Source organism: Protopterus annectens, chromosome 1.part2 (assembly GCF_019279795.1).
Source record: "Protopterus annectens isolate FY-2018-M chromosome 1.part2, PAN1.0, whole genome shotgun sequence".
NCBI classification, from domain to species: domain Eukaryota; kingdom Metazoa; phylum Chordata; order Ceratodontiformes; family Protopteridae; genus Protopterus; species Protopterus annectens.
The window spans coordinates 841,175,719-841,200,647 of NC_056727.1; positions in this window are offsets into that span (position 1 = coordinate 841,175,719).

The window sequence follows — 24,929 nt, forward strand, 5'->3', positions numbered from 1 at the left end:
CAGAGAATATAAGTGTGTGGCATGGTGTGACAGAATAGTCTGAAGGAAGGACAGTATGATGGCATGTGTTTCAGAACTCAACAGTACCAGGTTAGCTTCCAGTTCTTCACTTTAGCATGTCTGTGGGCCAAAATGATAATATACAGTTATCTACATGACTGCTGGGGTCATCAACGCAATCATACTGCTCAACCTGTCAGCATAAGAAATCTGGAGATTTAACACTTTTTATCGCTTCCTGTACTTTTACATCATTTCCTGTATTTTCTTTTCTTCTTAAATCACAATTAAAGTCCCATGCAGTTATAATTTTCTTGTTAACCACCAGATAGTCTAATATTTGTTGCAACAAATGATCACTTTCCTTGCTAGTTATATATGCATATAATGCTATAATTCTATAAACATGTTCTATCCACCTCATAACCACAACAGTTAACCATCCCATCCTTACCAATGTTACATCTAGCATTTTCACAGTTTTATTTACACAACACGGCCACTCCAGAACAAAGTTCTCTGCCTAAGTTCCAGATTATATTTCCACCCCACAATTACTCTGGCTTCAGTCTTTCTGCACTTGTCAGGAATCTTACATTCTCTAACATAATAACATCCACATTACATTTACTACACCATTCCAGTGTCCCTATCTTTGTTACAGTGTTAATAAGCTGCTCACATTTAGTGAAAGTACTCTAAAATTCTTGCTTTTCTTTGTTTATTAAGCTTAGAGGAAACATTTTTTTTATTTTAATTTTCTTATTTTTCCTCTTTCCCCAGTTGAATATTTTTCTTTGGTTTATGTAAATGTAATCCTTGATCCCCAAAATCAGATTTCTCACTGGCTAGAACTTCAACAACAACAAAATATTAGTATCAATCTCCTGACCTCTCTTCCCTCATGCACGCTCTCTCTCCTCATTTTCCCCTCCATATTTTTCTTCTTCTACAGATTCTTCATTACCTTGTTCCCAGTTGCCCCCATCATTTTGTTGTCATTCCTCGTGAGTATTTTATTTTCTTCTCTTCCCTTTCTTTTTCATTATTTACTGATTCTTCTTGACAGTCCATCCAAAAGTGTCCTTTTTTATACAACCTGCATTCTGACACCTACCATTTTGCTGTATGCCATTTCCCCCAACACTAGTTACATTGTATCTTTTCACAATCATTAATTAAAGTGAAATGTCCCCATCCAAAAAAAAAAAAAAACATGAATTAGGCTGCCCTGAAAGAACAGCCACAAAAATAACACTTGGCAAGTGTTTCATGTTTTTTTTTTCACATTTCAAAACAGCTTCCAACCTATACCTTCCAGTCCATAAGTTTCTGTCATCTGTAACTTTCACAATATTATCAACAGTTTCCCATACATTTCTTCCAGTTCAGCATTTCTATATTGCAAACTAACATTTTTTAAACATCCAAGGAACTACCAGAAACCAAATAACTGTTCCACTAATAAATGTCCTTCTTTTTAGTACACAGCTCCAGAAATGTCATCAGTCTTTCAGTTTTGAATGTTGTCACAGAAAGAATGTTGTCACAGAAAGATTCTGTCTCAACAAGTATAAAATTTCTTGAGCTTTAAAACCTACAGCAGTTACTAAATTGTCTAATACCTAATCTGCCTACAACAGTATCATTTTGTTGTTCTAATTCTCATAGTTGTTCTCTTCTTTTTAAAAAAACTGTTTTACTTACAGTTTGTCGCTGCCACTGCTGCTGCTTATATTTTAGTTAGTGCATTATCTGCTACTCCAAACCCAGACACCTTCTCAGTTTGACCTGCTTTCCTATATACTTTGTCACTGCTGCAGAAGTTTTTATTACTGCAGTCTCTGCTGCCCCATAGTCTGGTTACTCTTCTAGATTATCATCATCAGCACTTCCAAAAAGTATCTACTATATCACCCCATAAAACAGCGGAATTGTCACCTAGATCACCTTGCTTGATTATTTGTAACAGAACATAATCTGTAAGCCCTCCTGACACCAGTTCTGTTATCTGCACTACTTCAACAGATTTGCTTACTGCCTTTTCCATTAAGACAGTTTGTTTGTAACATCCACCACAGAGCCATCTTTGTCAACATTCTGAAGCTCCATATTTAGCAAATTTTTCCTCCAAATTCTCATTTTCACCTACAAACCCACTATAGCTTTTGTATCCTCCTTCCCACTGCGGCTTTCCTTAGGCTGCTTTCTTGTGCTGGGGGATGCCTTCAGTGCCATCTAGCAGCGCCGAAGAGTAGGGGAAATTTTCTGATACCCTGGGCAAATTTTCCCCAGCAGTGTAAATACCACCTCAGAACTCACCTGAAAAGTGGCCACTAGCCTGTTGGGATTAGCCTGGTCAACAAAGGATAAAAATAAATAAATAAATAAATAAATTAATTAATTAATTAATTAATAACCCACAGAAAATCTCTCCCAGTTTACATGTAATCCAATAACTGCATGTGAACTTGAATATTTAAAACTTTCTTGTACATGATAAAAAAGCAACATAGTCACTTAGAACTATGGAATAAATATACACAAACAGTTGCAAGCTGCCTAATGAAAACATTGACTGTTTGATTAAAATTAAACTGAAGGAAGGACAAATGAACACATTTAAAATAAGCTGCAGGGCATGGAAACAGGATGTGGTATTTGTAAGCATTGGCAACAGTCATGTAGGATTTGTGCATGGTTTAAACCACATGAGTTCCTTGGTGGAACTCACCCCCAATTTAGCACCACCATCCCTCATAGATAAGGGAAACATAAATGTCTCAACATATCCTTTTCTGACCTGTTTCTGGTTATTTGTATGCAAAAATATAAGGAAAGAAAACTATGATGAGACTGTAAGGCCACACCTCTTAAGATCCTCACTGATCAATAGTAGAGGAAATATCTTTGAATCTATGAACATGACAGAGCCAATTGCAATTTACAGATGTACCAGTGCACGGTGTTTTAACATCATATCTTACTGTATATCTGGGGAGTGTAAGAATGAAGTAACTATGTAAATGAAAATATTCGGAGAGTTACAGATACATTAATTACAGATTATACTGGGGATCAGGCACAGATCCTTACCAGAATACTATAGGAACAGAGGGACATCACTTAGCAAGTGACCATGAACATCGCTAGATGTTGAGGCATATACATTTTAAGTAGACGTGCATAAAAGCTCTTGTCATACTTTTCAAGTACTTACTAGTGCTCATCTCCCAAGTTGAGCAGGGTCATAAGTGATAACCCTGGTGTAAATTTGTGAATACCTATCCATTCATTAAGAATCAACTCAAAGGTATGCAAAGCAGCTCTTTGCTTGATCTGTAGTGGTAATTTATTCTGTAGAATGGGAATACTGAGTTAGGAACCTGTCCCTCTAGCAAGTTTTTTTTTTATTTGTTGGTATGCATTTAGGTTTCCAATGTGGGTACACCCATGCACTGTTTTTTGAAGAACTACAAGTTCAAATAGGATTTGATCCCTTCCTGCCTTAAAAAGCAAGACTCAATTCACCTTAAAGCAGCTATTAGGCTACTGAGTATAGGGAGAGCCTTGCTAGTCTATTAAAATAGCTGAGGGATTTAAAGCCTTTAATTCTCTTGGTTAGAAATCTTTTTGACCTTTTCAGTTGAATGGTGTGCTCAGATTTGTACATACCAAAATGGCATTTTATTAATTGATGGGTCTGATAAGTGGTAGATTGACTTTTTTTGATCTTGAAGATATTCCCTTGAAGCTTAACTGGGCCAGATAGAAGGATTTCCTGACCGTGCTGGAAACATGATGATCATATGTAATACTGTTGTTCATGTAAGGACCCAGACATCTCAGGATCATATCTCTGTAGATAGGAGCTCCATTTATAACATATGAGATATGAGCTGCTTTTTTTACAGAACACTACTTTGCTGCTCTTTTTTAAACTTGGCTTCAGAATGTTTTTGATACACCAAGTATTTGGATACTCCAGTCATTATTGGAGTTATTTAGTATCAGTAGATTGGGGGGAACACTACTTAGCTACCACTAAAGAACCAACTTGATTAACCACACTACTGGAGTACTAGTTTGGATAACTACAAAATAAGTGCGAAAAAGAGAGGGCCCAGCTCTGATCTCATACATTAAAGGTGCTGACAATTTAAATAACATTGGATCGCTTGGATAGTCAGATTGTAATCCAGCGGATGATGCAGTGGTTTACATTAAACTTGTCTACTTTTTCAATAATGCCAGCATCAGGCATAAGGATTAGTGTCAGAAGCCTTGTCCAAGTCAAAATAAGCAGTCTGCATGGAATGAACCCTGTCTACACCTGTGTACCCATTCCAATAAAGCTTACTAGATCAGTAGACAATACTTGTTTTTCACAAAACCAAGCTGATTGAGGTCCAGATCCATTAATTTGCCTATATCCATATGGCTGATTTCTGTTATGATATTTTACATGGCTGGTGAGGCTGATGGGCCTATAATTTATATACCACCATTACATCCACCTGATGTCCATCAACTTGTGATGCTTTCCTAAGGATAGGTTTGATGAGCAGCATCATGACCATTACTCAAGAGATCGGTTCACAGTTTCCATTTACTAAAAATGATGCAACAGCACATTCCCATTTGCAGTACTGTGCACTCAAGCAGGTAGTCACAACAGCACCTGACCTACCCACACATGGTGCCACAGATCTTCCACAAATGGAAATAGTCAGTCTGTCAGATCATGATCTTTGGCATGCATGCTAATAGGCTGTTCTCTACAGTCATGGCCATTGAGCTAATTATTTTCTTGACTCACTATTGCCCATGACTGTAAAGGACTGCACACAACAAACCTTAATAATGGGACAGACCAAGCTGAGCAATGTACATTTAAGTCTGCATTATGTGACTGTTTCTCTGTTGGCAGTCTAAAAATCTGGGTGATAAAAAGACGATATGAGTACTGGACAGGAACTGCCCACTATTTTGGGCAATAGAACATGAAATAATTCTGATACAGCCTACTGAGTTAATGCAGATGACATTCTAATTGAACAAAAAACATGCCTGTCATCTGTGGCTCTCTATTGAGTTCAGCTGATGCATGTAACATATTCTAGAAACATGTAACATATTCTAGAAACCAGGCTGTGCGGTGATGGTGCTGCGGTAGTGTTGTCACCTCACAGTAAGACGTTGTCCTGTTCGATTCTCAGCTAGAGCATCTTCTGTGTGGAGACATGCGTGAATGGGTGTACCTTCGTTGAAGGTTGTGCATCAGGGCTGGCAACTTGGCACATAAAAATCTACTGCCAATCATTAACGGACCGGAGTTCCGCTGTGGCGACCCCTAACCGGGAAAAGCCGAAAGACACAACAAAAAGTGTCACAACTGTAAGAATAGGTTATCACAATTGAGCAACAGTAATTAGATTCTGTGTGATCTATTTTTAAATTGACAGTGTGCTGTAACAACATGTGTGACCCTACAGTAGGACAATTGACTTCTTTGAATGACTTTAAAGTCGGGATAATGCATGAACAACTGTTGGGAATATAGTTGTGTACATGTTCTACCTTGTTCATGAACATCTCAGACGTATCTAAACAATGCCACACATTATACAAGATATTTGTGGATTTTTTTTGCTACTGACCCAGACTACCCAAAATATAATAAAATTGATATTATTAATTGCTTAAGTTTACAAAAATTAGTAGTTAAACACACTAAGAGTATCAGTTTTTTATGAACTGACCAGAGGCATAGCCTTACAGAAAGCAATCAAAAAAAAAAAAAAGAGAAGGGAAAAGAAAATAAATTCTTAGTGAACTGTCCCTCAATCTCAGTTTCCAGAATCTACAGAAGCTGTATAAAAAGGAGGAGCCTTTTGTGAAATTTTATGGATATTGTGGTACAAGCGTGTTCTTTTTTAAAGGAGGCATTTTAACTATATTGGAAGCATTTTCAGCTGGCATGTTCTTCAGTCAAGAAGTTGTAAAAGATCCCCAAGTTGTGAACATTGTTAAATAATGTTTCAATTTCTAATGCTTGGAAATACCACAAAAAATGCAACTGGAAGGAGAAATCAAAAACATTAACTTTTTTTATTTCATTGTTTGTACTTCTTACATGATGCTTCATTCACAAAGCTTGGAGTTTTGGATTTGTTTTCAGTTTGTCAAGGAATATATTATAAGCTTATTATAGAAATGAATGAAGGGGACTGAAGGAGAAAATGGCACACTTGGGCAGTGATTAATATTGTTGCCTCCCAATAAGACATTCTCCAGTTTGATTCTTGGCCAGAGTGTCTTTTGTGTGTAGCCTGCATGTGCTCCCCGTGTTTGTTTTTGTTTTCCCTGGTGCTCCATTTTTCTCTCACATTTCAAAGACATCTAGTAGATGGATCAGTGACTTGTAGACAACCAATATGTGCAGTCATATATGTTTCATACAGAAAAAAAAGGGCTGGCAATTTACTTCTGTTTCCCTGCCTCGACTAATAAATGACATGGAAAGGTGGTAGCTATTAGGGTCAAACTAAGGGATGTCTGTATCTTGTAAGAGTGGATGGATGGACTCTTGTGGCAGAAGGTTGTTCAGTAAAAAGAAATGATCTGGAGAGATCGTTGCTATTTATTTGTACTTCAGTCGTGGTTCATCCCTCTGATGATAAACATTCCCCTTTGCCTTTGTTTTACATTTCTAAAGTTGTATTTGTAAAGCCTATTGGTAACAAATCTATATTATAGTAAAAGAGAAAGAAGTTAAGGTAATATGTATATCACATGATGCAGGGGTGTAGCCAGCGGTTTCAAATTTGTACTCACTAATCCCAAACTACTGCCCCCACCAAGCCACACCTACATCAAAACGATGCTGTCTGGCCACTCCCTTCCAAACTGCTCCCCAAGCCATACCCCCTTCATGACAGTGCTCACTGAACTCATCACTCACAGCTATATGCTGGGATGTTAATTACTTCCATGAAGAAACAGCATGGACATATATTCCAAAAGTGCATTTTCCTTAGGTGGAAAACCACAAAATACCTACCCATTTAGACTCGGGCAGACCTCAACTCACTGAGAGCTGTACCATATGTTATCTGAAGGAAATGAAGTCTGTCCCAAGTCTGGATGGATTTTAAGTATTACTTTAATATACTAATAAATAAGCAGGTGGTTCCTTAGTTGAACATAAAATATCCCATGGCACTTGGCAAAAAAGAGTAGGAGAAAATATTTATTTTAATGTTAAGAATCTCACAAACGATGCCTGGCACTATGTAATGCTAATACTAAATGATACCACATGCTCCCAGAGGACATAATCAGTCTACTAGTAGACAAATTCAGTTTGAGCTTCATCCCCTTCTCTCCTCTAATATTTTCAGATCACATTCATACAACTACACCCCAGTCTTTAGATATTCCATGATCAAGTTATCAAGGCCCTATCCAAGGCCATCAAGGCACTAAAGCCGGGAACACTACATCTATGGGGTCTGATAACATCCCAGGCTGCCTACTAGTCAACCTAAAACATAGTCTAGAAAGCACCTATGAACCCTCTAAGTTTCCAGATGCCCTGACCCAATTTCCGCTAGTGGTTTACCCACCACCTCAGTTCTACCCTGAAGAGAGACTACTAGCTTAGTGGGACTAACCCAGTCAACAAAGGATAGATGGATAATAAGGTTGCTACTTGCTACAACAATGGCTTTTGCACTAATTTATAGTTTATGAAGAATATGCAGCCTGAAACTAGTGTCTATGATACAAATCAGTTTGCTGGAGAACCATGTATTTTATGAAGCACATGCCAAAGATGTGATGCAAAATCAGAGACATTCATATAATTAGCAATGAAACCTATTGTCAGATTTGAAAACACACAGACCAGAAGTGTATTCCTCACTGGTAAGATCAGACCATAAATTAATCTCACTGGATATTCACATCCCAACCCCACCCCCTGCCCAGAAAACCACAGTGAAATACTTCTCTAAAGCAAATTTCACACTCCTCAAAACTGAGGTGGAATCCTTCAAAGCCCCCGGGCCTGTGGAAAATATGGCCCAGACCGCAGAATCCTTTATAAACACTTTCTATGAACACCTTCAGGAATGCATGTATCATGCAATCCCAAATAAAACCAAGACCCAATCCTCCAAAGGCAGACATCCTGTCTGGTGGACCCCAGCCATAAACAAACTATACAATAGAAGGAGGAAGCTACTACATGATAGAGCAAAATCCCAAAAAGGGAAGGCATCTCTGATCAGTATTAGCAAAAAACTACGGGCACTCATAAAATCATCTAAGGCCAGCTTTGAGAGAAAAATTGCACAGGACACTAAGGATAATCACAAGGCTTTCTTTAGTTATGTTAGGAACCTGGGTGGGAATTCCCAGATATGCTCAGAATTAGTCCAAAATGACAAAAAATACACCAAATCCACAGACATTGCCAACATCCTAGCTGACAGGTTCAGCGCAAACTTCTCCCCTCCCCACCAAAAGGGCAAATATCTATCCCAGCAGAGTGCTGCCCCCCTGACATCTCAGATGCTCAGGTAAGAGTCACCCTCTCCAAAGCAAAAAACACAGCATCAATGGGACCAGATGGTGTCCCAGGCTGTGTCCTACATGAACTCCAAGAAGAGCTAAACCCAAACATAAAACTACTGTTCAATCTCAGCCTTACTACAGGATATGTACCCAAAGAGTGGCGTACAGCAACAGTGGTCCCTCTCCACAAAGGTGGTGCCTCAACGGATCCTGGAAACTATCGCCCCATAAGCCTGACTAGCTTAGTCTGCAAAGCTATGGAAAGGATCATCATGGACCTCATAAATAAAGATATTGGGGACCTACAGACACTGGATCCTACCCAGTTCGGCTTTGTTAAGGGGAGATCCTGCCTCTTAAACCTGGTTGATTTCTTTGAAACAGTCACCAAGGCCACTGACGAGGGGAATGTGGTCCACACAGCCTACCTGGACCTCGCAAAAGCCTTCGATACAATACCCAACTTGGGCATTATAGATAAGCTCACCAGCTTAAATATAAACCCCTATGTCACTAGAAGGATTGCAAACTGGCTCAAGGACAGAACCCACATAGTTAGAATTTCTGGAGCCATGTCAGACTCCAAACCAGTTACAAGTGGCATCCCACAAGGCTCAGCCCTGGGACCTCTCTTGTTCGGTATATATTTCTCGGAGGTACAGGCCAACACGGAAGGACTGTGGCTGACCAAGTTCGCAGATGACTGCAAACTGGGCACCATAATCGACTCTCCAGCTGACACAAGCATCCTCCAAAAAGGCCTCATAGAAAATACAACTGGTGCCAGAGCCATGGCGTCAAGCTAAATGCCAAAAAGTGTATAGTCATCCCGTTTGGCAAAAACAAAGTGCCCATAAATTACCACATAGGTGGTAATCCATTAAGTACAGAAGAAGTAATTAGGGACCCAAGTTGATAGCAATCTCTCATTTGACAACCATGTGGCCAAAGTGGTTAGAAAAACATTTTATATAGCCCACCTAATCATGAAGGGATTCATATCTTGATCAGGGGAGGTCACTGTGCCTCTTTACTCATCCCTCATCAGGCCCATAATGGAGTACAATGCCGCTTTTGGGATGTACCATACCAGACATCTGCAGCAACTGGAAAGACCCCAAAAGTACCTCACCAAGAGGATCAAAGGGCTCAAACAGATGCCATATGCTGCCTGGTTAAAGAAACTCCAGCTCTACTCAGTGGCATACCACCTGCTCAGAGGCGATCTGTGCCTGACGTATAAAGCCATGTCCAACCTGGAATTAATGGACATGCTGCACCTCAGAAAATCTAAATTCCATCGAGCTACACGCTCGAGAGATTTGAACTTCAGCAGTGAAATAAATAGGACATGATGGAGGGACAGATTCATAACTCAGAGGCTCCCTTCACTCTGGAATAAAATCCCAGTCCAAGTTAGGCTGAGTCCCTCATTGACTCTCTTCAAGAGGAATCTTGATGAGTGGATGGGAGATCGTAGGTTTACCCCGGGTATCACTTCTGTGTCACTGTTAGGCAGAGGCACAGTATACTAACCTCGAAAAAGGGCATAGCAAAATGAATTTAAAATGGGTGGCGAAAGCCAAACACACTCTGGCTAGGCTTATAAATGCCATAGGGCAGATAGCCTAGTATGAACCTATAAACCTATGAACCTATGAACAGCTGATCAAGGAAAATAATGTCCACCATAAACAAAATTCTCCAAATCTAACTTCCTGCCATAAACAAACTCTACAACAGGAAGAAGAAACTGATGTGGAATAAGGTGAAGTCCCAAGACTGGAAAAACACACATCAGCCTCAACAAAAAGTTTGAGATCCCTCATTAAATCCTCTAAAGCTAGCTATGAAAACAGAATTGTAGCAGATAAAGACAACCACAAGGCCATCTATAGTTATGTAAAGAATATCCATGGCAATACCCAGATTTGTTGTGTAGTGTCTTTCGATTTGTTGTGTAGTGTCTTTCAAGTGAAGTGGGTTCTCTTTTGGAGATTACATAGTTCATTGGGAATCTGATTCCCACATGTGCACTAGTGAGATCTGTGATCTCTATATAGGCAGTAACTTCAGATTTCCTCTTCTAACACTTCCTTCTTCAGGAAAGTAGCACAATCAATATAAGTAATCACATGTTAAGTCCTATTGACTAGAAATTAGTTAGTAAGGAAAGCATCGCAGCAAGCAGAGACCCTTGTGGAGATTTTTTAAAAAAAACCTTCATTTATTTCTGTTTGTTGACTAACATATTTTCAGTATTTGCATATTATATTTCCACAACAACACCCAGATTTGGTCTGAGCTACTGCACAATAGTACCTCCTATAATGAGCCAACAGACATTGCCAATATACTGACCGACAGATTCAGTGCCAACTTTACTCCTCCCACCCAAAGGACCAATCACAGTACCAGTAGATTGCCAGGCACCCAGTATTAAGGTGCACAGGTTAAAACAGCACTATCTGAGACCAAGAATACAGCTTCCACGGGACATGAAAATATCCCTGGCTGTGTTCCACATGAACTACAGAGTGAACTGGCACCTCACCTGTGTGCCTGTTCAATCACAGCCTCACCTCAGGCTTTGTCCCTACTGAATGCTGCACTGCTACAGTCATCCCTCTCCACAAAGGAGGAGCGACTACAGACCCTGGGAACTATAGCCCCATTAGCCTGACGGGTCTGATATGCAAAGCTATGGGATGCATCATCATGGACCTTATAAACATGGATATAGGGAATCTCCAAACTCTGGATCCCACACAGTTTGGTTTTGTGATGGGTAGATCATGCCTGCTCATCTTGGTCGATTTCTTTGAGTCAGTCACCAGAGCTGTGGATGAAAGCAAGGTGATTCATACAGCCCACCTTGATCTGGCCAAAGCGTTGATACCATTCCTCATTCAGGAATTGTAGAAAAATTCATTAATCTAGGCATCCACCCCTATATCACTCGGTGGATTGCAAACTCGCTCACAGATAGAACCCACGGTGTGAAAGTAGCAGACTCCAAGTCAGACTGCCCACCAGTCATGTGTGGAGTCCCACAGGGTTCAGTCCTGGGTCCTCTCCTGTTTGGCATGTACTTATCTGAAGTCCAGACCAACACAAAGAGTCTCTGGCTGACAAAGTTTGCAGACGTTTGCAAGTTGGGAGTTAATATTATTAACTCCCCAAGTGATATTGACATCCTACAGAAAGGCCTCACTGAGACCAATGACTGGTGTCAGAAATATGGCCTTAGGCTCAATGCCAAAAAATGTGTCGTCATCCCCTTTGGGAAAAACCCGGTTCCCATGAATTATCTGAATTATCACATCGATGGTAGCCCACTGAATACAGAAGGTGTTATAAGAGATCTTGGAACACATGTTGACAGCAGCCTCTCTTTTGACCACCACATTGCCAAGTCCTATGTGGCACATCTCATTACTAAGTGTTTGCATCCAGGAAGAAAGAGGCCATTGTCTCCTTCTACTCTTTCCTCATTAGGCCAATCATCGAGTACAATTCCCCATTTGGCATGTACCTCTCTAGACACCTGCAACAACTGGAGAGGCAGCAAAAGTACCTCACAAAGAGGATCCTAGGCCTTAAACACTTGTCCTATATGGACAGACTCAAAAAACTCCAACTATTTCATATCACCTACTTAGAGGCGATCTCTGCTTGATCTACAGAGCCATGTCTGATCCAGCTCTGTTAGAAATGCTGCATCTAAAGAAATCCCAATCCCTCTGCACCACACACTCAAGTGACCTCATCCTCATTACCACAATCAACAGAATGTGCTGGAGGGACAGGTTCATAACCCAGAGACTGCCCTTGCTATGGAATAGACTTTCCATACATGTCAAACAGAGCACCTCACTGGCCCTCTTCAAGAGAAACCTTGATGAGTGGATGGGAAGTAGAAAATTCACCCCGGGGATCACTACAGTGGCTCTACTCAACAGAGTCACTGGGAACTAAAGGTCATAGCACGATGTCAGGGTAATCCTATGGGCTAGGTTTGTAAAGGCTCCAGGGTCATCAGCCTAGTACACACCCATGAACTAAAATCAGGCACAGATTTTAACTCTTGTTGACTAATAAGTTTGTTATAATAATATATTTGGCATTATTGTATGTTTTCTAAAGGATATGATGCCTAAAACCCGAATGTTTCAAATCCAACTGCACTCTGTCTGAGAATGACACATTTTACATGGAGCACATAGCTCCAGTGGCGGCTGGTGACTTCAAATCAAAGGGGGGCTGCAGGATACAGCTGAATGGGTGGGGTCAATAGGAATGGGTGTGGCCAACTAGAAAGTGGGGGGGCTATGATCAAAACCACAAAAACTGTAACTTTAATTAAATATGCTGCCCTCGGTGCCAAACCATGAGAGTCCAATCAAGAAAAAAGGAAAGTGTAGATGAAAAAAAAATATTTCAATCCATTGGCTGCATGGTAGCTTTCTTAATATCTAGATGGAAACAAAACGGGTCAAAATCAAGTATAAGAAAAACAAGCAGCACTCAACTCAAACCACTTCTCCCTGCACTCCAGTTCTAATTATAATTTATATTCAGCTTTATTAAAGTACCAAGTAACATGCTGAAAGTAGCAATCTCTGTGATACCCCCACTTGTAAAAATGTTTCTTATCCAAAAAAGACCTGCTGCCTGACAACAACTATCCACTTGTTTCATGGGGAAAACATGATCGAAGTAAAAAATGAAAAGCAAACAGGAAACAAGCTCAACATACATTGCTTAAAGGATTACTGCACAGGATATGGACCACACTGGATAGATTGGCATTCTGTTTAATTTGCAGGTAAAGCCTATAATGAGCGCTTAAAATAATGTAATCCTGTCCTTTATTACAATTACTGTCATATGCATGTCAATACCCAAGGCTTATATGTTATCTAGTTATGTAAGTATTCTCTGTATGGCAACAACAGAACAGCTTTCAATGTTGGCAGTTCATTAACAGTATGCTTATTAAAACTTACTTGCATCTTACAATCTCAGTCAAGCTTACCAGATGGTCGTTAAAGCATTGCTACTTAAACACAGAGCAACAGGCACTTTCTGAATGATAATAAGCATAAATCAACAGTATAAAAAATATGACAGAAACCAGAACATTCTGCAAAATCAAGGACACATGAAAAGCCATTGTAGTACTTGTGTCTACCTTGGATGGGGGGATACTCTGCACACTTACACTGCATAACTGCTCCTTGCCTTGCTTGGACACATCCAGAGTCACTACATGGGGGGGTGGGGTGCAACAAGCATGTCACAATTTGTAATGTCTCTGGCTGACTGTGATGGCCCTGATACATTTGTCATACCACCCAACCTCAGAGCAAGAAATCTGGACAAAGCCATACACAGAAGTGGGACAAAGGCCCAAAAATAAGGACAATTTTTAAATATTGCTCTTATAAACTTAGAAAGATAAGAGAATAGTAGGTCTTGCATTAGTATGAATTTTCTGAAGAGTATGAAATCTGGAACTGATGTCATTATTTTCTAATTTCAGTCTTTAATGATTTGCCACTAATTTCCCAAATGGACCAAAAATGTGATTCAAAAATATAAAATAGCCACACAATACAGCTGGGAAGCTGCAAAGAAGGGACACTTTTTAATATTAGTACTGCTAACTTGAGCAGCTGACAAAATAAAAGAATCTGCATGCATTTCTGAAATAATAAAAGCAATCTATAACTGATTATTACAGTTATTTATTAATTATAAACCCTCCATTTTTTCTTCCAAAATTGCCATTTTGCTGAGGGATTATTAGGGGAAGAGCAACATTTTGAGCCAAAATCGGGGACAGTTGAATTCTATAAAGCAATTTATTTGCATGTACCTCTCAACCTGTTAATGCAGGAAATCTGGACAAGGCCAAATATATGGGGGGAACTTATAAACAGTACTAAAATTGCTCTTGTATAAACTGAGACAGTTGATAGAATAACAGGTCTTGCTTTAGCATGCATTTTTCTGAAGGTTAGGAAGTCTGAAACTCAGTGTCTGTCATTTAGTGACTTAATTCCTAAATGATTGGACAGAAAACCACAAATTTTATGAGGAACAAACCAGCAATAAGAAGCAAAAATCTCTTCATTCTGTAAAAATCTGGACAGTTGAGAGGTATAGTTCAGCTGGGGCTGTCCGAGATTGCTGCCCTTCCCCCCCCTCACAAAATCATGATTGAATGGAGCTTCCCCGCTACAGCCATTCCAATGAACCATTACTTGGCTATTTCACCCCATTTAACATAAACACCGAAAAAGAAAAAACATAAACACTAATGTGCATACTGCTTTACTTCTGCGATGATTTGGACTTCATTTGAAAGTTTTATTTTGCATTTTATAGCGCAAACACTAATAGATATCATATCTGCTAAACAAAGCGATGCAGTCTCACAATGAAAACAGACTTAGCATTAAAATGTCTCTGCCCTTGAAAACTCACATTCACTGAAACAGCATTGAAACCCACATTCAAAGAAAATACATTTTGCCAGTGGCAGATTAACTTTGAGTTTGGGCTGTTTTCAAATCACAGGCCCCTTGCACACGAAGCATACACATGCTCTTTCATACACCTTCCTGATTGTATTAAATTATATTCCTTGTACAATACAGTACAGTTTTAGAGGGTGTTTTAAATTTGTTTTGACATTTTTCCAGTAAACAATGAAACAAAATGCATGCACCAGTAATGACAAAACTGCCCAATTCAGAACATTTCCATCATAAAAGTCTACTCCACCAGTATCAGTACATGTGCACAATCTCGGAAGTAAAAAAGTCATTAAATAATTCCACATTAAAGAGATCTGTAACTAATGAAGAAGGTTGCTGCAAGCAAACAACTTTGTATTTTATTGTTTCATCTACAAATAAAGTGCCTGTTACCCTTGAGGAATAAATTGCCTATCTTACACTAAAAAATAAGCTAGCAATATTGCAATAGGGAATGGATGGCAAACTGATAACAGGTTCATAGTTACTCAGTATCTTCGCCAAAAAGGAGTGCAGCATCCACCCCCTTTGCACAGTACAGTATCAGCAATGCATCTATCTACTGTGGGAGTAGAACACACAGCCTTCTGCATCAAAAGCAAGTATACTACCTGTTGTGCTATTAACAAGGCAAGCAGACTTATCATAAGCAGCACTAAACTTTTGCTCCCCTGCAGGTCTCAGCTCCTTGTAAAATCTACTCACTCAACTGTATCTCTGAACTTTGCAGCACAAAGAAATCTGGAAAAAGCCAAAGTTTATTGTGGGGGGGACAAAAGCCCAAAAACCAGGGATACATTTTAAACATTGCTTGTATAATGATGGAAAGTTGTTAGAATAAAATGCTGTGTTACTACCATACATTTCACTGCCAAGCCTTAAACCCAGGACCCTGTGCCAAACAGTCAGAGCAACATACCACTATGCCAAATCAGCTGTTTTGTGAAAAAGGAAGACGGAAACTTAAATGGCTACCATTTAGTGAATTCAGTTCTCACCATAGCACAGCTGTCAACCTCTTGGCACAAAACACCTGAACAAAGCCAATAATGAGTGAATACAGCCCCCATTCAGTGAATTCAATTCTCACCATAGCTCTCAATCTCTTAGTAAAAAACACCCAGACAAAGCAAGTAATGGGGTAATATAGCCCCCAAACATATTCAGTGAATTCAGTTCTTACCATAGCTCTCAACCTTAGCACAAAAAACCTGGATGAAGCCAATAATGGGGGAATACAGTCCCAAAAATAGGGACTAATTTCAAATATCCATGTTATACACTTAGAAAATTGCTAGAATAAAAGCTTTTGCATTACCATGCACTTTCTGAAGAATATGAAGTCTGATATTCAAATGCGTGTCATTTTTAACATTTGTTAACCAGGAAAGTCCGACTTGGTACAAAAGCTAATTTTTAGCAGAGGCCCAGGGAGAAACACTCCAGACAGATATGTCTTTGTAAGATGGGAGGACACTAGAGGAAACAAACACAGGGAGGGCATACAGACTCCACAGAGAATGTAAGGCACCCCAGCCAAGAATCGAATCAGAGAACCTGTAGCTGTCAGGCAACAATGCTACCACTGCACCAATGCACTACTGGCTTTGCAAGGATACAAAAATACAGAAACCACAGATTTTATGAGGAATAGAACAAGTTGTTGTCTTTCAGCTTTTCCCGGTTAGGGGTCGCCACAGCGGAACTCCGGTCTGACAATGATTGGTAGTAGATTCTGACAAACGTCGAGGTGCCAGCTCGATGTCCAACCTTCAGCGAAGGCACACCCATTTACACATATCTTTCGAATGCCCACCAATCATGTGGATGAAATACAGACTCCACACAGAAGGCACTCCCCAGACTCCAGCCAATAATCGAATGGGAGAACCTCTTGCTATGAGGCAACAATGCTACCGCTGCACCACCGCGGATGTTAAATATATATATATAAATATATGTAAAAAAACAGCTCACATCCTCACTAACATCACCACACTGTCACCTCACTTAGCTTAGAGAACATTATTTACGTAACCCAGTAGCCGAAATGCCAGAATTTTACATTTATTAATACTTTTATACCCCCATATACAGCCTTGTAATGAACAAACCAGACAGCAATAAAGCCAAAATGGACATTTAATGACATTTTATTTTGGCCAACTGCAGATTATCTTTTATGCAAAATGGTACCTGCTGATGGGGCACACATACCAGAAAATGTACCACTTTTAGTTATTAATCATCTCTGCTTGCACTTTTTTGCCTTCACTTCATATATGACATTTGTCTAAAAGATAGTCTAAACTCTCAATAAAAAGTTAGTTACTGATTTGTCAAAAAAAATTCAAAATCACACTTACAACCAGCCAGCTGGGGTGTAGTGATGCAGGAAATGGACAGCATTCTATCCTTTCTCAGTCACCTTATTAAAGACCGAACCAAACACTTCATAAGCCTTCTCTATAATGATCAGTCATGAAAGAAATTACATCAGTAAAGTAAACTGAAAACAGATCTTACACTTTTTTTTTGCAAATCTTATAAATATTTTACAACTACAGGCTTTCACAATGTCAGAATTTCAGACAACCAAAAAATTCCTTATTCTCAAAACAACCACCACCAGGTTATTTTCATATTTGTTTAGTTTGACCACATTTGAACAGATCAGTGTTGAGGAATAGAACAAGTATGAGGGAAAAATCTGCAATGTTTTTACAAATGGTGGTGGGTAGGGAATTCAGGCTCCTGCCACCTGGGTTCAAGGTACAGGGTTCCAGCCTTATTCTCTACCCACCACCATGTAGCAACTGGGGCATTTCACACACTCACACACACACACACACACACACACACACACACACACACACACACTCCTGTTTGCAGCTAAGTCCTCAACAAAATGGCATCACACACACACTACCTGTCCTCCATAAAATGCTCCTGTTTGCAGCTAAGTCCTCCAAAAACAGCCGCTGATCCACGAATCCTCTCCCATGAAGCAGCTAAGTCCTCTGGTATTCTGACCCGTGCATGGGTCTCCCGCGAGAGATGACTAGCCCCACGAGAGTAGGCTGGAGCCTCCATCCTGTGGGCAATGCAGTCTGGTGACCTTTCGGTCTGTGCGGACCACTGGGCTGGAAGGGTGGAGTTTCTTGTCTTTTCTATCTGGACTGCCTAAAAGAGCTGTCTGGAGCTCTGGAATGAGCACGCATGCGTGCATAACACACCAGTCAGGAACCATGCACGCATGAGTGGAGTCCGTGAATTTTTTATTTTTTTATTTTTCAATTTTATTGTTTTATTCTACAGGTGGGGGAGGCTGCAGTCCTATAGCACGAGCCACCCCTGCATAGCTCTCAACCTTGCATCTAGAAAATGTGGAATACCATACCTCCACCATACTAATTACTTCAAATAGGAATCTCACAGCATGGCTAAGATATGTTAATAATTAAAACTTATTTTGATGAATTAATATAATTTACTGTTTACCATGGATTTTACTTAAGTTCTTAAAAGGGCAAAGAAAACTCAGTAGCTGGTTTATATAATGACTCTGGGTACAAGGAATCCCTTTAATCAGTGGATCATTCACAGTCTATGTTTTGCTTGGGGAAGCATTATATTTCCAATTAAAGATCCTTCCCTATGAAGTGATATGCAGAGTTGATGGGGACTGGTGCGCCTAAGCCATCAGCTATTCCCTTTTACATCATCCTATCATTTCAAGACATATACAGCAATCTGTACTTTGTTTGATTCACAGCAACCTGTTCCAGAGTTAATCAGTTCTAAGGAAAATGCGGAACAGATGTTTCATTAATCCATTCCAAAATATTCCTAAATCTGTTAAGTCAGTCACTGCCCTAGTGTAAAGAAACAATGCACACAAGAACATTGCCATATAAATAAAACTGACAGAAACAGAAAACTTGTAGAAGCAGACACTGGCAGTTCCAGCAGTATGGATCAAGTCATCAAAACAAGATCTGTACACTCATTGTTTTTAGTGCTGCATTCTAAGTTCTTTACAGCTTAAACCCAGCTACAATATCATTTCAGTAGTCCAGTCGTCTGTAATATTTATTTTATGATGACCATACAAAAATATTTGAAGCAAAAATCTGGACATTCTGGACAGTTGATAGGTATGTACTTAAGGTTAGAAAACAACCTTCTCAAAGAATTAAATGATCAGTAACTAGGTTAGCAGCTAGAAAGTTATACAAGGGTAGCCAAAATAAAATACACAGACATGCATGTGTGCAGAAAGTTATACAAGGGTAGCCAAAATAAAATACACAGACATGCATGTGTGCAGCATGTATACATTTTGACAAGAAATGGAAGATGATGTTATGGCTAGGCTTGTATAGACCCTAGGGCCAATAGCCTAGTACCAACCTATGAACCTATGAGAGTCACTGTGTTACCTGAGTTGTAAGAAGAAAGAATACACATCTGCTTATTTTACATCCTATAATCACACACACACACACACACACACACACACACACACACACACACACACACACACACACACACACACAGTGATGCCTTTTTGTATAGAAGTATATGCATGTTTTTGTATAGTGATGTACTGACTACATAGAAAGATATGAAGCAAGCAGAGATTTGGGAGTGCAACTGGTAAGCTTTATGTGTGCTCTCAGATTTTAGTAAGTAGCAAGATACTGTTTCACTCTTATGTTTGCTCCTCTGCCTAGGTGTAACTGCAATAAAACAGTCAGATTTCAAGAGTAAAGTACTATGTTTGTAAAAAAAATGATTACTTATCTTAGACTTCAAAGAAGGTCACTTGGCTAAAAGAGCATCCTGTACCCACACTTACTAACGGAATGCAGAGAAATAACACATCTACTTCTGTAAGTGAACAGAAGAACAGAACGCCCTTACCACTTTTCTGAAGTAAGAATTCTGAGAAGTTATGAATAACTAACTAGTCAGCAGTTCACACTAAAAAAAAACTTGTCCAGAGTAACAATGTTTTAAAGAAAACTACCGAACAGTAAGGCAACTCCATCAGCAAATATAAATTATTTAAAATGTTAAATAGCAAACAAACTTACAAAAAAAAACAAAATCCATCTCCTCTCTGTACAGCTAGTTTCTTGGTGTTAACAGTAATCTACATTGAAGCAGTTTTACCGGCAAAAGTTGAAGGAAAGCTGCATCAGAAAACCAGGAAGTCGGTTTGATTTCTTGCTGCTTTCCCCCAACATCCAGACAGTGTTAATTAGCATCAGTTATCACCTTCCAACAGATACAGTCGTCGGCTGAAACAATAGTAAGAGTGAAACTGCCTGATGAGCTCCAAATTGCCTTGCAGTCTCAAGCAAGCATTTTCTTGCAGTACGATGTTTACTTTCATTTTCATTTTTTTTGGTTTGCTTTCTAAGCAAGCTGTCTCTTTTCCTCTGGGTCCTAGTACCACTCTCTTGCCTGCTAACCCCCTTCACTTCACAAAACTGTACTGAAATGCGTACAGTCTACATGCTTCCCGACGTCTTTGCATATGTGCATATATGTGTAGATATCATTATGTGTTGTTTATATACCTATATATATGTATAACTGTCCAAGGTTCTGTAAACATACACAGCTGTGAATATATATCACACACATTTATCTGTATGTCAGGTGCATACAAACATCAGGTCCACATTTTTGTAACTCACTTTACTTCACAGCTGAACTGTTCTGCCTTGCTGCAACACAGACAGGTGTCACATGTGAACACAGACTAACATTAGGGGGAGTATATATGGTGACAGATTTTAGATCAGCATATTATACTGCTATGGCATTTGGGCATGCTATGCTACACTTTAACATGACTGTCCTGCAAGTGGTGTGCTCTCACACCCATGTGTCTATCATGGCAGTATTCATTGCACCGGTCATACTTGCAGAGGACTTCGTTTTTGTGAGTATTCATACCACCACCAGCCGTTGGCCACAGTAATGTACAGAACACAGATATCATGGGTCACATCTTTGCCATTCACTGCTGATCTGCACAGTTGACAGGTATGTCCCACTGCCCACAGGGACAGACACTATTGTCCAGAGCAGTTGTTGAGCAGAACATCATTACAGGAACAAGTACTGCTGGCACATATAAATCATTTCACATTATATATCCTATTATTCTATGTCATCTACTACATGCAAGTAAATACATATGTTTCACATACCTTTTATGTTTCCACTGTAACAAATCCCTGAGCTTTGTCACTTTTGTTTATTTATATTTTTATTTATTCTCTCGGTCTCTTTCTCTCTGTCTGTCTCTCTCTATGTGTCTCTCTCTGTCTTTGTCTCTCTGTCTCTGTATCTGTGTCTCTGTCTGTCTCTGTGCCTGTCTGTCTCTTAGTCTGTCTGTCTCTGTCTGTCTGTCTGTCTAGCTCTCTCTCTCTCTCTCTCTCTCTCTGTCTCTCCAGTAGAGTGATTGAGCTGGTTTGAATAGATTGCCCCATGCTTTTGTAGGTATTGCACATGATCAGGTGATGGCCTCTGCACCAGTCAGTGTCCAACAGTTGTTAACTGCATGCAGCCTGTTGTGTAGTACTTCAGATAACCACTGCCATGGCAACCCAGTACTATAAATTGCTGACCTCTGTGGACATTGTCCCTTCACCTTTCTAGTATGGAGGACATCCTTCCTGTGTGTGGACATCAGTGTTACAGACAGCAGGTAGCAATACCTCTTACAGCAGAACCTGCGGACACAGGCCAAATCCACATTTGGATAAGGTTCCAGACCTACAGACAGCATGAGTAGTGTTGTTGTGTGCATTGTATCTTGCTGGTCTTACAGGGTTTCTGTGTACATGGTACCTTTGCATGAAATGTTGTCTGTCTGCATAGCTCTCAACTGTGGGCCTATCCATATGATACCAAGTGGATTAGCTGTTAGGTTTTGTCTGTACACACACAGGCATTGTCCCAGATATATCAGTGGCATTCTGTCTGTTGAGTGCTATCAGAACAGGGCTACTTCCATTTGTATTTCAATGTCATATTCCTGCATAAGGGTATGCTGCAACAAATCCTGTAACACTAGCAATTTCCAGGGTGTGTAACAGCAATAATGCAGATATGGCCATATGTTCCTGCATCTGTCCTCCACATATATGCCAGTCTTTGTCCTGCTGTGATACAGAAAGGGGTTGTTAGGTAATGGCCTATCATTATTTACTGCTAGCATTACTGCTATCATCGCAGTCATGTCATGGACTCCCACACCAACTGTGCAATGTCCATATATATGGGGGCAACAGCTGGACAACACATATGTGCCCTTGTACATTCCAGAGGTCAGTGTGCGGTACACAGTGTTCCTTGCCCTTGGACAGCCTTTTATGGGGGGAGGTTCAATGCCATTAACCTAGGCTGTGACACCTTTTCAGGGATATAACTGTTAAGACAAGGGTCATTCTGTGTGATAGTGAGATGTTAGGTTAAGCAATGTTATGAACGAGATACTGTGATATTACCACAAGTGCTAACATTTCCCCCTAGGGCTTGACTACAGGGTGTAATTGGCAGCTGCTGAACTACATCTGTAATTGTTGATTGTTACTTATCTTGAAGGCAAACCCTGTGTCTACTGTTGGACTGATTGAAGGCCTTGGCCTGGACAGCATAGTATGGTATATATCCACATTGCTTGCATCTACTGTTTTGTGTGGGCCTTGCATTCATCACTGATTACATATTTCAAAATATATGTGGTGTAAGTACTGGCATACATTATTGTATAGTACACAGATAAAGGTTTTCTGTGTATGCATACCTCTGTGTTGTGTCATGTCTTTTGAATTGTGGGTGGGTATATGTTTAATGTAAGTATTCTTATTTGTGGGAATGTTTGCCACAGTACACATTTCACAGATGGCAGTTACAGGGCTTGTGGCCGAGGGTTCTACTTTGCACCCTGTACTTCCACACTACTTCTACATATGTATGGCTACTAATACCTTTTGTCTGTGTAGCTTGGCTAACTCTCTCTAGAATGTGTAAAAATCTGTTAACCAGTTTACTGTGTAATTAATTTAATCCTGACTTACGCTCGGGATTAACTCTAACCTGTGGAACTTGTTTAACTTGCTTACTTATGTAATCACTGTAAATAGTCTGTTTGTAATATGTAATGCTGGTATTATGTAATGCTGTATCTGCTTACCCTTGGAGCTTTTCACCCCGGGCCTCCACTGAAAATGGACATGCATCCAGTCGGACTATCCCGGTCAACAAATGTAAAATAAATAAAATGTGTATGTACCTATATATTTCTCATATAGTTATATCTATATATATGTATGTATCAATCTCTCTCTCTCTCTCTCTATATATATATATATATATATATATATACACGGGTTTACTTCATAAGATCGACAGACCATTTGATCGACATTCATTTGGTCGACAACCAGTATTCAAGGCACTTAACAGGGATTTGCCCCCTCCCCAATGTTGTGCGACCCTGGAGTTGATATATATATATAGTTAGGGGTGTGTGGGGGGCACAGCCCCCCACATTGGGGGTGTGGGGTGGACCCCCCACCTATTTCCATTTAAAACATGAAAATACAACAAACACTACACATTTTAAACAAAAATAGGTGGGGGGCTTTGCCCCCCACACCCCCCAATGTGGGGGGCTGTGCCCTCCACACCCCCCTAACTATATATATCAACTCCAGGGTCACATAACATTGGGGAGGGGGGCAAATCCCAGGTTTTTGCTTTGAATACTGGTTGTTGACCAAATGAGCTGTCGACCACATGAATGTCGATCAAATGGTCTGTCGATCTTATGAAGTCGACCCATATATATATATATATATATATATATATATATATATATATATATATACATATGAACATATTTATGTATCTATATACAACTGATGTTATATGATTATTTGTGAGTCATACATATATATGTATCTACATGTAGCTGTCTATCTGTCTACTTTTACAGATATATATCTGTCCATATGCCCATGCATGTTTGGCTCATATTTTGGACTGTACCTTATTCTCTTGGCAATTGACATGGATGATCGCAGCATTGAAGTCAGTAAGAAGTGCCGGCACTTTTGTGTTTCAGACTTCATCTCCTTCTACATATGTGTTCTAATACATATAACTGTGTAACTAGCAACATTTTAAGTGTATTAGAGCAGTAGTTGACATATATCCCTATTTGTACCCACATTGTGGCATACTTTGTCCAGACTTCTTGCATTAACAGGTTGTGTGGCATGATATTACTACATTTCCTGTACTGTTGACTGATTGTGCTGGATGATATGTTTGTGAAAACATCTGGGTTATCTATATTTGTTATGGCTTATTGGTAAATCACTTTGTGTATGGAGTGAAGTGTCCTGGGTTCGAGCCTTGCAGAGACTGTTTATTTTGTTGCTGGTCAGAACAAGGGCCATTGGATACTGAGTGATTAAGGCACTTTAAAGTAGTTGTAAGCGGGTTTGTGAGACGGTAAGCATTGCTAACCTCCACTTATGTTTTCTTACACTCAGTTAGCTTCGACATTCCTTAACCTGTGTAGGCATTGCTTACCCCCGTGCAAACAGGCCCAAACCTGCTTACTGCTGCTTAAAAGTGATTACTCCCACTTACCCCCATGCTAATTTCTTTAAAAGAAAAAGGAAAAGGGGTTGATAGGAAAGTGGTGAAAAAAGGGGCACAAAGAGGGAAAGACAGTAGAGAACATAGCTAGGCATGTGCAGGAAGGGTGTA